Raw genomic sequence first — 16,385 nt, forward strand, 5'->3', positions numbered from 1 at the left:
AGTAGAAGGGAGGGAGGGAGGGAGGACGGAAGGAAGGGAGGAAAGAAGGAAGAAAAGGAGGGAGGGAGGGAGGGAGGGAGGGAGGGAAGAACGGAGGGAGGGGGGAAGGGAGGAACGGAGGACAGGAAGGAGGGAGGGAGGGAGAAGAAAAAAGGAAAATAGAAGAAATAAAACAAGAAAGAAAGGAAAAAAGAAACTGAACTTGCATGTTGGTTTGAAAAGAAGATAGAAACAAATAGCAAATGAAGTTATTTGGTCTCAGGAAACTCAAGCTTAAAAATCCTAAAATGAGTATGTTTTGTTCCCCTATTTCCATTCCCTTCCAGCCTGAGTAATACAACCTAAGCACCAGGAGACTGTGAATTACTGAGATAGTCCTTCTTTAACATCCTCCCTTAACAATCCGACTCTACCCTGAGGATGGCCATCAGTGCAGAAAAGAGGTGGCCATTTTTCAAAACTCAGTGAGGTTTATATTGGCTTACCACAACAAAGACAAACACTCCAAGAAAAATAATTATTTTAACTCCCATTTAAATGTCCTTTTAGCTTACAATGAGACTACAATTTGTATTACAATTACTACAACATAAAAATATCGGTACATCCAGGTAAGGGGTTCTTTCTAAAGTAAGATCTCTGAGATTTACTTACGCTTGACGTTGCAAGTGCTTCATTCCCTGGTTGGCCTAATGAGTATAAGAAAAGAAGAATGTGATAATTAATAAACTTGACTGCAGAATTTCAGCTAGGATCATAAGACTAGAAATATTAACTTGCTAACATCAGTCTGTCTTGTCAGGAGCATCACATTCAGTTTAGTTTTTCATGCACCAGAGTTGCTATGTTAATAACTGCGTAATGGTGGAGTGCAGAGAACACAAACTCAGTGTCAGAAAGACCAATCCAGGGCTGGGCACAGTGGCTCATGCCTGTAACCCCAACACTTTGGGAGGCCGAGGAGGGTGGATCACTTGAGACCAGGAGCTCAATACCAGCCTGGCCAGCATGGAGAAACCCCATCTCTACTAAAAATACAAAAATTAGCGAGGTGTGGTAGCACCTGGGGAGGCTGAGACAGGAGAATCGCTTGAACATAAGAAGTGGAGGTTGCAATGAGCTGAGATTGTGCCACTGCACTCTACCCTGGGTGACAAAGCAAGATCCTGTGGAGGGAGGGAGGGAGGGAGGGAGGGAGGGAGGGAGGGAAGGAAGGAAGGAAGGAAGGAAGGAAGGAAGGGAGGGAGGGAGGGAGGGAGGGAGGGACGGGGGAGGGGAGGGGAACAGAGGGGAGGGGAGGGGAACAGAGGGGAGGGGAGCGGAGGGGAGGGGAGCAGAGCGGAGGGGAGGCGAGGAAGGAAAGAGAGAAAGAAGAAAGAAAAGAAAGAAGAAGAAGGAAGAGGAAGAGGAGAGGGAAGGAAGGAAGGAAGGAAGGAAGGAAGGACGGACCAATCCAGAATCCCCCATGTCCTATCTTTGGCCATGGATAAATTATTTAACCTCCTGTGCCTCAGTCTCTTTATTTGAAAAACAGAAATGGTAATATCAAACCGCAAAAGATAATGAAGTGATATACAATATATAGAATACCTGGCACACAGAAGATACTCAAATCAATGACAGCTGTGCTTCCTGCCCATGATGGACAACAGGACTCATCTGCCCTAGAAAGATCTTGTTTATGAAGAGGGCTGTTCGTGACAATTCTGGAGCTGTGCGATACATGACCTGCAATGTCCTTAAGCGGTAGCCCTCTGCTTTGATCAGTTCTTCAAGAGAGGCAATGCACTTTTTTTTCAGGCTATTGGCCAGGGTTAGAAATTTTAGTATTGCAACTAAGCTAACAAATAGAGACACGAAGTCAGAAATGGGTCTCGTTAACACCATACTATAAGCCAGGGGTCAGGAAACAGTCCTCTAGCCAAACTTATTTTTGTAAATAAAGTTTTATTGGAACACAGTCACAAATGAAAAATGTGTTTATTCATTTACATAGTGTCTATGGCTTCTTTCGCACTACAACAGCAGATTTGACTCGTTGTGGCAGAGACCATATGCTCCATGAGCCTAAAATACTTACTATTTGGCTCTTTGCAGAAAAACTTTGCTGAGCTTCTCTCTAGGTACCCAAACTACAACCATATTCATAGATTCAGTTCATCAGTGAGTCACATTTTACAGCCCAGCATTATGGTAAGCTCAGTGTTATTTACAAATAAAATGGACAGCAGCTCTTGACAAGAGGCTCATGGTCTTAGATTTGAGTACCTGAAAGCAAGCAAGGACCTGTAGCAAATTATAAAGTGCCCAGTTATATAATGGAGGCTACAAATGATAACACGAATCCCAGGATGGGAGAATTCAAGATATGCTGGAGTCTCAAGGGAATCCTCTCCGGAACAACTGGGGAGGAAGCCAACTTTTCAGGAGGATACATGCAATGTATGTGGAAAGGAAGCGAAGGTTTCCAGGCAAGAGAGGAGGGAGAGGAAAGCCACAAAAGCAAGAAAGGGTACGAGGACCAGTAAATACATAAGCCCTAATACAGGACGTCAGCAGAGGATGTACAGGCAGGGGCAGAAGGGTGGTAAAAATGAGCGCGTACAATCTGACTGTGGGGGACACTGGAAAGATCTGGGTCCAGAGAGCTTGGACTTGACTCTAGGCAGGAGAGAGCCATGATAGCTTCTCGTGCAGTCTGATTGAAGTCATTTTGGAAGAAAAAAGATTCGAGATAAGAACCCCCATCAGAGCTTTTTGCATTAATTCAGGTGTAATATGATGACACAATTATTTGAGTAGAAGTAGGGGTAAGAGACAGATCTGAGAGGCTTAGTAAGCCAAAACTTGGTGACTGGTCTATATGACATGTAATGGACTGGAAAGAGTCAAGGGTGATTCCAGAATTTCCCGATGGGAAGCCTGGTAGGACAGTGGTACCATCAACAGAAAAGGGAGCCAATTAAGAAGGAAATGTTTATGCTATCCTTTTTGGCCCCTCCTTTTTATTGTGGTACAAAATATATAACATACACTTTAGCATCTTAATGATTTTTAAGTGTGCAGTTGAGCAGTGTTAAGTATATTCATATTGTTATGAAACTGATCCCCAGAACTCATCTTGCAAATCTGAAACCCTGTAAACAACAACTTTCCCTTTCTCCCTCACCTCTGCATTTATGCTCCTTTTAAATGGGCTCAACAGTGCAGAATTTCAAGTAATCAGAAATGATGAGTTAAAAGATTCCTTTGTTTTATGGACCTCGAATCTTAAATTTATGAGATTCGCAGGATGAAGTACATCATCTGCACATTCATTCATTCATTTAACAAATGTTAACTGAGTGCCTTCTAGTAGCTGATAATTGGGGTATGGTCTGGAGATAATAAGATGAATAGTATATGACTCCTGCTTTTAAGGTGGACAGTAATACGTTTGGTAAAGAAGTTCCCACTAATAGTGGAGACAGACTTGAAAAAAATAACTCCAGCTAGGTGATATAAAGACCAAATCAGAAATGGGTTCAAGGCACAGTGGTCAACCAACCAATGGTCATCAAGCAATCCTAACTTAACTGGTGTCAGATGATGTTGTAATTATAAACAGTAAGAATACAGGAGAATGAGAGTAAATTTCTCAATATTGAAACTATGGAAACAAGAGATCTCCTAAGCAAGGAGATTATTACCAGGGTCAGAATGAATAATAGGTAAAAATATTTTAAAATCACATAAAAAAGACAAATAGCATTTGAGAAAACACAACCCATGTCTCAAAGATCATACACTTGCTTGCCTTTATAAATTCATTTAACATTTAATTCTTTCCTAATTGAAAGTTAGTGACTTTCCTCCTAATGCCACAAATTTTCAATTACAGGGAGCAAATTCACTTTACAATAATTAGCTTTAGACAATTTAGGTGAAGCACACTTTTTTCCACAGAGGAAGGATATTCAGACAGCATTTCATCACTGTACAACGCATTACAGCTCCAGTTCCCTAGAAAACATATAAAGGTGTTTCGGAAATTTGTTTGTGTAGGTATCTTTTTATGTTTCATTGATGCAAGGGGTTCTACTACCCTTTAATATGGGAGGACCAGAGACTAACCATCCTGCAATGTGCAGGGTAGCCCCACGCCACAGAGAATTGTGCTACCTCCTGCATGGCCTTTTTTTTTTTTTTTTCAGACGGAGTCTTACTCTGTCGCCCAGGCTGGAGTGCAGTGGCATGATCTCAGCTCAACTGCAACCTCTACCTCTTGGTTCAAGTGATTCTCCTGCCTTACTAAGTAGCCGGGACCACAGGCACACACCAGCATGCCTGGCTAATTTTTGTGTATTTAGTAGAGATGGGGTTTCACCATGTTGACCAGGCTGGTCTCGAACTCCTGACCTCAAGCGATCTGCCCACCTCAGCCTCCCAAAGTGCCAGGAGTACAGGCTTGAGCCACCACACCCAGCCTCCTGCATGACTTTCTATCATTCTACACATTCATGGAGGTGAAAAATATGTTTGTGATTAACTTAGCATAGAGCCTAACTTCATTCTATATATAAATGCACTTTTTTACACTATTTTAGTAAATGCTGAATTTTCTAGGAATGCAAGTACACTGAAAATCCAGAGACCATTGTGATGTCTTTCTTGAAACTTTACCAACTGTTGTCAACCATTTTGGACACTCATTTAGAAAAGTATGCTACCAGCAGCATGGCCTCTGTGGTATGAGAAATCACCATACAAAAGCGGCTTTAGCAGTCTGCATTTTCAGCTGTTCACTCCAAGGTATTCCACTTTAACTTACAAATATTTTATGTCACTCTTATTCCAAATAATAAATTTAAAGAAAGAGTATAAACATAGCTTAGTCTTACTGCTCTGAAAACCAAAGTTATTCATGATAAGCAGGTGCAAGTGTCTGACTACTTTTTCATGTACTTTAGTATAGGCATGGTTTTACCTGTGGAATACAGGGAATTTTATTATAAATCACTTTCCATTTATTTCTTACTGATTCAGAGATTTATACTGAATTTTAAAATTGCATGTGTTTGTTAAATTACTTATGAATTTCCTTTCATAAGAAAAACTTGAGGCCCAGAGAGGTGAGGAACTCAGTAAAACAATCTTCTCTCTGATTTTGCCGCTAAATAGCTGGCCAACTTGGGTAAGACCTGAGTTCCTCCCATGAGCCAGCTCTTTAGGAGTCACCTTCAAGACTAGTCACTTATTCTGTAAATACTACTGCATGTTCACCAGCGCTTGGCTTGTGCTAGGATCTGATCTTGCCGAGCCGCACAGTTCTTGCTTTCAAGTGAAGGCAGACCAGAAAAAAATCAACTCTCATAAATGCACAAGTACCTGAAATGGTGGTGGTACAGAGAGGAGGAACCCAACCAGGCCTATAGGGTTCAAGGTCCTCTTCCAAGGGGAGGCGACACTCAAGCTTGAAGGGTAGGTAGGAATAAGTGAGGTGGACAGGGAGTAGAAAAGCATTTCCAGCCGAGAGAACAGATAATCCTGGAGGAATATCCAGAACAGCATGGCACTCGTACAGAACACAAAGTACTTCAGTTGGAGTCAGCTGAGGGTAAGAACACAGAAGTGGTGAGAAATGGAGCTGGAGAGAAGGGAAGGACACAGCTCATGGAGAGCCTGTTCTCCCAGCTCGAAGAAATTGAACTTCTCCTTGAAGTTCATGAAGGAAATCCTGAGGATTTTTAATAGGCGTGTGGCACCAGGTAACTCACTCTGGTGGCAGCACCAATTTTTAAATGGAACATATTGCAATAGCCCGGACAAGAAGTGATGAGGAACTGGATTAAGGGAGTGGCCTTGGGTGGAGAGGTTGAAATAGAGAGCCATGACATAGGGGAAGCAAAATTCACAGAATTTGGTGACTGATGGAATTTTCCAGTTGAGGGAGAGGGGAGACATGAGGGTGACCTGTTACTGGCTTGGACAATGGGGAATGATGAAACCCTTCACTACAGTGAACGTGGAGGAGGAAGGGGGTAGTTTGGAGGGTGAGGGAAAGAGTGAGTGTGGACCGGGGCAGGCTGGGTACATACATGGACAGGCATTCCGGTGGAAACACAGGTCTGAACTCAGGAGGCATTTCTGGACTAGAGAGATTAGGAACACCAATCTAGGAAGCCTTGGCATAGACCGTCCCTCATTTAATCCCCACAGCTGCCTTATGAGGTAGTTTAGAATAGCCTTATTTGATAGACAACAAAACCAAAGCTTGCCAGTCACAATGCTGGAGAGCTAGGATTTACTCCTTGTTGAATATGAGTCCAAAGCCTACACTCCTTCTGTGACCCCACTGGCCTTCCACCTCAGGAGTTCTAAAACTTGCGGTGAAGCATTTTCATTATCACAACCTGTTCTTCATAATGGTTGCACAGAGAAGTACATCTTTTCCAGAAATCACTATAAATAACTTCCAGGTTTCCCAAGAAATCTGGAAATACTGCATTGTCAGAATCAGAGCAATACCTTAACGTGTGATAGCAAGACAATGGGAAGCTTCTGTTACTGCATTTTTGGAGTTCACGTTATGAAGTCACAGCTCTACACAAAGCGTAGGCAAAGGAGGGTCCCCCAGCTCTCCCTCAACGACCCCAGGATGCAGGAAAATGCCCTAATTATTTTTTCAAAAAGAACTACCACCACTCTCAGCTAATGGGTAAAATCTACTTTGGATAATCAACTGCTGCATTTATTTGCTATCTTATTAGATTTGCTTCAAAGACACCAAATCAGAGAGTGGCATTACTGTTCATCTCCTGAATTTCACCTCAGGGAAAGAAGAGAGGCAGGGCAGGTGGATAACTGTGCAGGGGACTTACTTGGAAGTCACAGATGGGCTTAACGAGAACAAAGAAATGAGCGGCCAGCAGGCCCCACCCCGGTGTCTGCACAAGGCTCTCCCCGGCCAGGTGCTGACTCTTTCTGCAGCCCTAACCCCAAGGAGATTCAAGATGGATGGCAACACAAGGTCCAATGTGTATCACGTGCCAAAGTGAAAGAGTCTACCTGTGATTAAAAACGCTTTCACGTCACCATGAGACAGCAATCTGAACTGCTAGCTAAAACGTCAGCATACTCTGCCCCCATCACACCCAGCCGAGCTATGCCCTATGTTCTCAAAGAGCTCATGCAAGAATTCCCCACCTGGCTTCACTCATTCCAGGGTTAAACCATCCATACGCTTACTGGAAACCACAAGACTTAAAACACACCCTTGACCCTCAGCAGAGTCATGACATGGGCCAGAGCTGCAGTGAGAAGCCCTTACCAAGAGTTCTGTGCTGACTCCCAGAAGGCCAATCCTTCCAGGACTGACCAGATGGCTCAGAGAGCAAGGCCTGTCTGTCTGGACATGCTGGTAATTCGATGAAAGTCAAAATGTGTGATGGCTATAGTCATCACCCAAGGCTTCTGTCATCATCGCATTCCCAGATTCTTTGGATTTGGCTGGGCAGACTGGACAAGGCTCAGCTGCTACTTTTGCTATTCACAGACACCACTTAAACTGAGTGATCCCCTTTCAAAACCTGACCCCATGATCCAAGTTCTGCTGGGAGATGAGATTTCTGGTTAAGCAGAAGTCAGCTATGCACGGATGGTCTGAAAATTCTCCCCTCCCCTCATCTTCACGTGTACCTGTCATAGCCTCTCCTGGACCCTTCCTTACAGCAGCGATTATCCATCCCACCAGGCTACCCTCTTGATCTGGAAGATAGAAGCATGGCCCATGACATGACTGAAGGTGCAGGGTCTTCAGTCTGGACAGTTTAAACCATGATTTAACAGGATGTAGACAAAGAACCCTGAGGCTGGGAACTCAAGTTTCTTGCTCCAACTAAACCCAGAATCAGTCCCTTCATAGTAAAGTAAACTGTAACCTGAATTTCTCAGACAATACTAGTTACTCTCCCTGTCCTGCTAACCTCTCATGCATATGAAGATAAAATGGAAGTCCGCCGGGCGCTGTGGTTTGCACCTTGAATTCCAGGACTTTGGGAGGCCAAGACGGGCAGATTGCCTGAGCTCCGGAGTTCTTGACCAGCCTGGGCAACACGGTGAAACCCTGTTGCTACTAAAATACGAAAAATTAGCTGGGCGTGGCAGTGTGAGCCTATAGTCCCAGCTATGTGGGAGGCTGATGCAGGAGAATTGCTTGAACCTGGGAGGTGGAGGTTACAGTGAGCTGAAATCGCACCACTGCACTCAAGCCTGGGTGACAGAGTGAGATTCTGTCTCAAAAACAAAAAAAGAAAGTTGAGATGAGACTATGTGACTATGGTTTAACAAAGCCAAAAATATAATACACAGTATTATTCCCATTCGAATATCAGATCCTTGGATCTTAATTTTTTTTTTTTTTTTTAAGAGATGGGGTCTTTCTCACCCAGGCTGGAGTACGGTAACTCATTCATAGCTCATTGCAGCCTCAACTTCCTGGACTCAGGTGACCCTCCTGCCTCAGCCTCTTCCTCAGTAGCTGGAACTACAGGCATGAGCCACCACACCAGGCTCGAACCTTGCTTCTAACAGTCAGTAGTATCTGGAGGAAGTCTTTAACTGAACACCACATGAAATTGACAAGGTTTTTTGAGAAGACTGGACTGGTATTCTGCAATAAGAATTGTCTATTATTTCACTAGATATTCTTAGACAATTGAACCTGATCCTGAATTTTCTCCTCCTAAGAAACTAGTGATAACCTTTGACTGGTATAGCTAAAATACAGCTGTCTCCTGGATCGGTTTCTTATTTCCCTACATCCTGAGCAATCTCTGTTCCAGGACAGTTGCTTCTATTAATAGAACCATCTCAGTCTGTGACTCTGCAATTGCCCAAAGCAAGTCCCTAAGAACCAAGTACAAATCCTCTGATAGCAAGCTCTGTTTCCCTCGGCTGTGCTCAGCAGCACATGAGTTGCAGCTTGACCCAGGAATTGACACAGGGCCCTCAGCTCCTTGCTCCTCCATCGTCACTCTCTTCCCCTCAAACTGAGTGCTCATGATAAGCCATACTGTGCCTATGACAAAGCAGTGCCCAAAAGTAAATGAGGTCCTTCCCTTGAAGGAGCTTATACTCCACATCTGAGTTTGCTCAGGAGGCTGGGTTCCTTTATGAGAGCTGGCCCATTGGGTTTGTTATAAACACCATCGGCAGAAAGAGCCACTTCCTGTTGGTGTCTGAGTCTAACACAGACCCCTAATGGCCCAGAAATTCGGGTGCCATAACGATGGTGACATCTCCCCAGAAGTGGGCACAGGGGAGCAGCTTAGGGTGTTCCTGTTTCATCATTTCTCAGGATTCCACTTCCAGAGACTTCTTACACTTGACTCCATGATAAGTCTCTCAATGACATCGACACTCCCTTTGAGCACCTCCTATGTGTGAGGCCACGTGCTAAGAACTTCCCAATTAATCCTCTTAACAACTGTTATCATTTGTTTTGCAACAAATGAGGGAAAAATAGCTCAGGAATTAGGTAACAAATCTAAGCTCACTAGAGGCAAGTGCTGGTAGAGCCAGGATTCTAACCTAACCTGACTCCAGAGACCCCGCCCCCCACCACAGATTGAAGAAGGTGAATAGAACACAACCAGGAGAGTTGTAGGAAGCAATGAGTTTTTTCTTTTTTGATTCATCTGTGGTTGAGAACAGAATTGACTCCCTTCCAGAAAAATCTAGTCTGTTCTCTGTGACTTAGAAAAATAATCAAGTGCTAAGTGAGCCATTCAGGACCCAAGAGGATAAAATTAACAAGCATGATCGCAGCATTCATTTTTCAGTGTCAGCAGTGTTCCAGGTGCAGAGAACGACCCTAATTATTATCAGGCCACACACACGGTTTTCCTTCCTGCCTCGTGGCTCTCAGAGTGGTTGGCAAGAGCTATAAGCACCTTCCTGCCACATGAGTGAAGCCAGCAGAGCCCGAACATCACACAGAGACACCCAGGCCCCATCCCAGATACGACAGCAACAGCCACCACACTTAGTCCTCTCTCCGTATCAGGAGCCACCATGTCCAAGCCAGTCCAACCCGAGAGGGCAGCCAGGCATGCCTCACGCCACCTCCCAGGAGAGGCTTTGCTCTTTGAATTGAAGGCCACCCCGAACAGCATGACAGTGTTCTTAGCAGCCCTCCACAGAGCCATCCTTCTCAGGGAAGGACTCTCAGGTTTCTTGCTTCCTACAACTAAAGCTGGAAGGAGGAACCTCAGATTCCTTCATGGGTAGGGGACAGATTGCAGAGAAAAACAGCCTCTTTGTGAGAGGCTGATTTGAAAAGGCATGCACAGATGAGTTAGAATCTGGGACTGTGTCCAGGTGGAAATCTTGCCTGGAATTCCTAATGCATTCTTTCTGTTATTAAAATAATATAAGCAACCGGGGTGGCTTGTTGCTTCTCTGCATGTAGTCAATTTGGCTCATGCTGTGTGACCATTTGAAATCTGACCTCAAGTGGTGCCAATTTAAAAGTCTTTTCATTCTGGGTATGTTTCCATTCCACACAACAAGCCCATGGCTATTCCCTAAACTATTTCTCCAAGCAAAGAGTAACTCAGTAGAACCAAGGCTCTTGCCAGACGTGATGCAATCAGCCAAGCCACCCAGTGTCTTGTGTCCCCAGCTCTACCCCGCTTTTCCCCCCACAGCCAGCTGTCTGGTCCACTTTTCTGGTCTGTCCCCTCTTTCCCTAGAGCACAGTCTTCCCTTTCTTGTCAGAAAAGGTGCTTCCAGATGGCTGGGTACACATGGCATTTCCTCCTTCTCACACAGGGAGAAAGCCCTGCCCTGCCTCCCCCACCGAACTGTGAGTCATCAACACAAAAGATGACAGAGTCTTTTGCAAAGATAAATCATGGAGGTGGAAGATCAAGATGTACCTAGATTTGTCTTCTAAGAGCTGGTTTACAACTTCCTTTGACCTCTGTATCTCCCAAAGAAACATGAGGTAAAACACAGAAAAAGTACCATGTTTTCCCTGAGGCATTCAGCCTTCCAAGATGTAGCCAAGAGGAAAGATTACATATGTATATAAATATATAAAACCCTTACCTTGGTAGCTCTGATTCACCCATTTGTGTTGCCAAAATAACCTATTCAGGCTTTTAGGCACCCGGAGAAGTGAGAGTCACCTCCAGAACTCCTAAAGGCCAATGAGTTGAGTTCATGTAAAATTTGCCACCCCAGTAACTTGCAAAGAAGCATCAAGAAGCTGAACAGGCGGGGCACGGTGGCTTACACCTGTAATCCCAACACTCTGGGTGGCCAAGGCAGAAGGATCTCTTAAGGCCAGGAGCTCAAGACCAGCCTGGGCAACAGAGCGAGATCCTGTATCTACAAAAAAATCTAAAAATTGGCTACATGGTGTGTACCTATAATCTCAGCTCCTTGGGAGGTTGAAGTGGGAGGATCGCTTGAGTCCAAGAGTTTGAAGCTGCAGTGAGCTACCATCACACCACTGCACTCTGGCCTAGGCAACAGAGTGAGACCCTGTCTGTTTTAAAAGAAGAAAAAGGAGAAGCTGAAGAGCCCAGCACCTCCGCCTTCCTGCTGCTGCCACTGCCAGTTCCTTCATCAGGGCTTTCCTCTGGCCCTCTAAGGACCTCCTATTTTAACTGAGGCTCAGAGCAGATGAAAAAGCAATTGTAGCATTTACAGCATGCACATAGGAACAGCCAGTTGTCATGATCTCTGAGAGGAAGGAAATAAGATGGTGTTTTATTTTTAAGTAGCCCAAGAGATTTCAATGATGGCATTAAAATTTTAATCACAAACTCCTTAAGTTAGGGAGAAAAAAAATTAAAAAGCCCACAAAGGACTCATTGTATAAGAGAGTTTCACCATTTGGAGTTCTTTTATAAATTTGTGTCAGATCGCAATTTGCTGTCTGGGAAATGTAAATTAGTTATTAATGAGCCAAAATTCTAACATCAAAGGCTGTGCAGCCACATGCCAGGGAGAAACAAAGAGCTCTCCCAGCACCGTCAACTGCTCCCCACACTGGCCTGAATGCGGCATTCATCCTGACGTGCTTTGCTGCCTTATTAAGGAGATCATTTTTCTCAAATGTGATAGCACAGGGCACCTGGATCATTAGCGTCACCTCCACCTGGGCGCTGCGTGGCTGTCAGCATCCCAGGCAGTAGGCAGTGTGCGTGCCCCTGAAAGGCAGCTTTCCACAAAGCTGCGCCCAGGCCCCCTTCCTGCCCGGCTCACACAGCTGACCATTTTCAAAGCATATTTAATGTCTGCAGCATAACCCGACCCAAGGGCCGAGGGGAACACGGGTCTGTCTTTGAAGTGTTCACATACAGTCTTCATATCTGCAGCCCTTTTTATTTCTATTGCAATCAACAGCCTAGATAAAAAACGCACCCACAGAATGAGAAAGAAGGCCAGTTGTTTTTAAGCCTGTGAAAATGGCAGTAAGAGTCATTTCACAGAAGTCCTGCAGGCGTTTGGAAATATTCATTAATTCATTCTTTCAGCAGATATTGTCATGCTCCTGTTGGGTGCTGACAGTAGAAGTGGAATGATTAGCAGAAGACAGACCCGACCCTCACTGGGCTCCCTGCCTAGGGAGGACAGGCAGAAGTAACTGCTCCCATAACTCTACAGATAGTGTGGAGGGAACCCCCAGAGACATGGGAACCCACAGCAAGGGGTCCCTGGCCTGGCTAGGGAGCTGGGAATGGCTCCACTGAGGAGGAGACATTCAGGCTGAGAGCAGAAGGAAGAGAGAGCGTTCACTAGGCAGAGAACCATAACAGGCAGGGGAGAGGTCAAGGCTGACATCATCCAATAAAGAGCTGAGAGTTGGAAGCAGAAAAATGAACGCCCTCCATGGCTCCCTGGCCTAGACCCCTTCTACCTTCAGAGTGAGGCCCTGACCTCTACTGCCAGGCACGGCTGGGTTCGGATCTCTGGTTGTCCTTAGCCAGAAGCTTGGAGCACCCTGGTTCTCAAGTTCAAGTGACTCAACCTCAGGACACACTTGCTGGTGTGCCTCCTCCCTCCATAAGAGTCACACCTCTGTGATCCCAGATCCAGTAAGAAGGACCCGCTACACCATGGTCCCAATGGCCAGCCCTCCTGCCATCACTGACAGACCACCTACCTCAGTTTCCTCCTGTTGTTTGCGCTTAGTTTCCTGTTGTCATGTTTTGTCCTCTGGACAATCCTCACCCTTGTGAAACCTTCCTGATGAGTCACCTGCCTCAGATAACTCCTCCAACCCAGGACCATCGCTTCCCAGCACTGGGTCCACCTGCCTGACTGCTGTCTTCCCACCATGGCGGGCAGGTCCCTCCCAGGATGACCCCCCAAACTCCCCATCTCTGCAGGATGAGTCAAAGTCTCTGAAGGGCAAATGTAAAGGGTGGGGAAGTGAAGGGGAGCTGGAGAGGAGAACAAAGCAGGCAAAATCAATATAGGAAGAAACCAGAAAGTAACAGAGCCTTCGAGAGCGATGCCCAAGCTTGGGAGTTTTGCTGTGCAGGCCGGGACTTCTGGCCTGAGGTCTGGGCTGTGCCTGCCTGGGCCTTGTCTCGCTCACGCCCCCACCCCCACCCAACTCCTCACCCAGGACTCTATGTTTGCCCACGTTGCATGTCTTTCAGTTCCTCTAACGGATTATCATTTCTCTTTTTCTGGCCTGGAATTTATACATCATCTGCCTTACCTGTCTAATCCATCCTTCGGCCCGCAGCCTGGAAAGCAGTCTCCAGCCCCTAAATTGCCCTCTGAGATGATGTCTTTCCTTTGCCTCCCGTATCTCCCTGAACATCCTGTGCCAGGGGTCTCATCTCACTTATTCAGCTGTAGGGTTATTTGTCTCCTCTGCTAGACTCCACATTTCATGAGATCTAGAACTCCTTTTTGTTCACTTTGTATCAATGTCATCTCCTTCCTGGTTACTGGGTGATCAGACACACAGCAAAAGCCCAGTAACTATTTGTTCCATGAGTGGGCTGATGAGTATCCACAGTAACATCTCCCCTTGCATCACCATCCAAGGAAGAACCAGAATTCTCTTCCCTAGGCCATGGCCATGAATGAGGAGCATCCACTGCCGTCACCTGGGCACCCTCTTCTCTGAAACTAGTTTGGGAACATGGCAAATGCACAGGTGTGTATGGGTGCCTTCACTATAATAAGCAGAATCCTGGTAAAAGGGTCTCCCTAGTAAAAGGACAGATGGCAAACGCTTAGCATTATTAGAGCTGACTTCTTCCAGCCTCACCCACAGGGTCTCCTTAGGCTATGTCCTTCCCTGGGCAATCTGAGCTCCAAGGCCTTATAGAAAATAAAGTTCCTTCCACTTCCATTCCTGGATGAGACTGCTGACAGCCCCATGGGCAGCCTCCCTGCACCACTGGGCTGAAACTTTCTTCCTGTTTCCAGAGGTAGTTGCCATTCCTGGCACACCCAGCCACAAGGGGCTCCTGGAGCAGCCGTTCCTCCTCCTGCTGTTCATTCAAAATCGTTTTACAGATTTTCTAAAGAAGCTTCCCGTCATTTTCATCTCATTTATAACCTTCCCAAAGTGTGATTCACAGAACAGGCGACGGAGCACTGTGAAGGAGGACTCCCATGGTCACGTGAATTGGGAAATAGAGCATAGGTCATTCCCATCTTGGAGAGTCACAGAGCACAAAGCAGCAAGATGTCCTGTGGGAAAGAATTCTGCCTAGAACTTGTGGCCCAAAAGGCACAGTTGGGTCCATCTTGGACATGTCCTCTGCACCACATTCATATGCAGCAATGACAGACAAAATATAAGAAAATAACAAAGGCATAGCACAACACACACACACACACACACATACAACCAGAAAAGAAGTGGAAATACAAAGGAAAGACCTGCTGGTCCTCTGTTCAGGATGTAGGCAGTAGGCTTTGAGAATTCCTCTCCTGTGGGACAGAGAAGACTCACACCATTCTGTAAGAGAGGAGACACTCAGGTCTCTGCTCACCAAACACCTGTTAACATCCTGCACACAAGTGTTTTGCAGAATACACCTTTGACTGTGCTACCTTTGAGACTTTCTCCTCTATGCCTGCTGGGCTGTGCTGGCCTTAAGGCTCTCAGATATCAAGAATTTGTTCATATCCTGCACACCTTTTTTTCTTGCCTCACTCATATTGGCCTTCCCAAAGCTTATAGGGAAAACGTGATTACAAGATTCAAAATGAGAGGTATTCTGTCTCTTTCACTCTCTCTATGTATCTCTCTCTTTTCCATCATCAGCGTCTTCTTAGGTACCCTCTGCCTCACCTTCCACTCACCTCACACCCATCATCCTTCAGGCTCACTGATCTCTGTGACTATTGCTCCGATGACCACGCCCAGCAATGTGCTTCCAGACGCCATTCTCTGTGATTCTCCAGGGTCTGATGCTGCCAAACACTCTCCCGATGAACCTAGAGAACCCTTGGCCTCTCCGGTACTTCCAGAACTTCCCATTTCCTCTACCTGTCGAAATGCCCCAATTCTTCCTTTTCCTCTCCCGCCTCTGAGATGTGGGTGTTTCCAAAGGCTCTGCCCTCGCCTCTGCTCTTTCTCTCCTGTTTGCACAGCCATTCCCCTGCATTAGCCTCCATAGGCACGCGTCACTCAGCACTACCTCACTGGCCTTCACCTTGCTCCTCACATTTCCAAATACCCAGAAATTTCGAGAAACATGTGTTTTAAATACTGATCTGAAAATGGTTAGTTGGCTTTGGTTTTGTTTCTGTTGTTGGTTGCCCTGCTTCTGTTTCTGGTGTGTTACAGTGATCAGAGCACAGACTCTGATTATAAAACAGCAGTTTTCTACTCCATATTTTTCACTCATTGACTTGGTTGTACGGCCAAGCTCATGACGTCTCTTAAATGTATCAAAGTGGCCTGCTACAACTATGTATCCTGTTAAATTATTGACTTCTTCTAGTAAATCAGTTTAAACATGTTAGAACTCCCACATACCAAATATATCTATACCAAAATGCAGCCACATTACTGAATAATATCGAGTGTTCTGTTTTCTGCTTTAGAAACAGTTTTCGAATGCATTCCCTATATTTTTACATTTTCAGCTCATTTTTAACTTAATTACTATGGTTAGCTGAAATTTTTCAAGTCTATTTTTATCTGCTTCTCCATTTTCTCCTCTCATATTGGTAAAATTTGTTTAATCCTTTAAAGGTTTTTTAGTAAATATTTATATATTTACACATAAATGTCTAAAATCCTATTCCTTTGTACAAAGTCATAAGGATATAAACATATATATATATATAAACATATATATATATATATAACTTTACTTAGCCAAATATTTTAACTGTGCAAATCAAAATTTGCT

At 45.1% G+C, this 16,385-nt stretch overlaps 1 long non-coding RNA gene across 1 annotated transcript in view; it reads right to left on the minus strand.

Annotated features, from left to right (window-relative positions):
- Positions 1-16,385, minus strand: part of LOC116562350 — an 86,219-nt gene that overhangs the window by 61,093 nt on the left and 8,741 nt on the right. The gene's annotated exons all lie outside the window — the stretch shown is intronic.

Source organism: Sapajus apella, unplaced genomic scaffold, assembly GCF_009761245.1.
Source record: "Sapajus apella isolate SASKATOON/1434 unplaced genomic scaffold, GSC_monkey_1.0 scaffold32, whole genome shotgun sequence".
In the NCBI taxonomy this organism is placed as follows: Eukaryota; Metazoa; Chordata; class Mammalia; order Primates; family Cebidae; genus Sapajus; species Sapajus apella.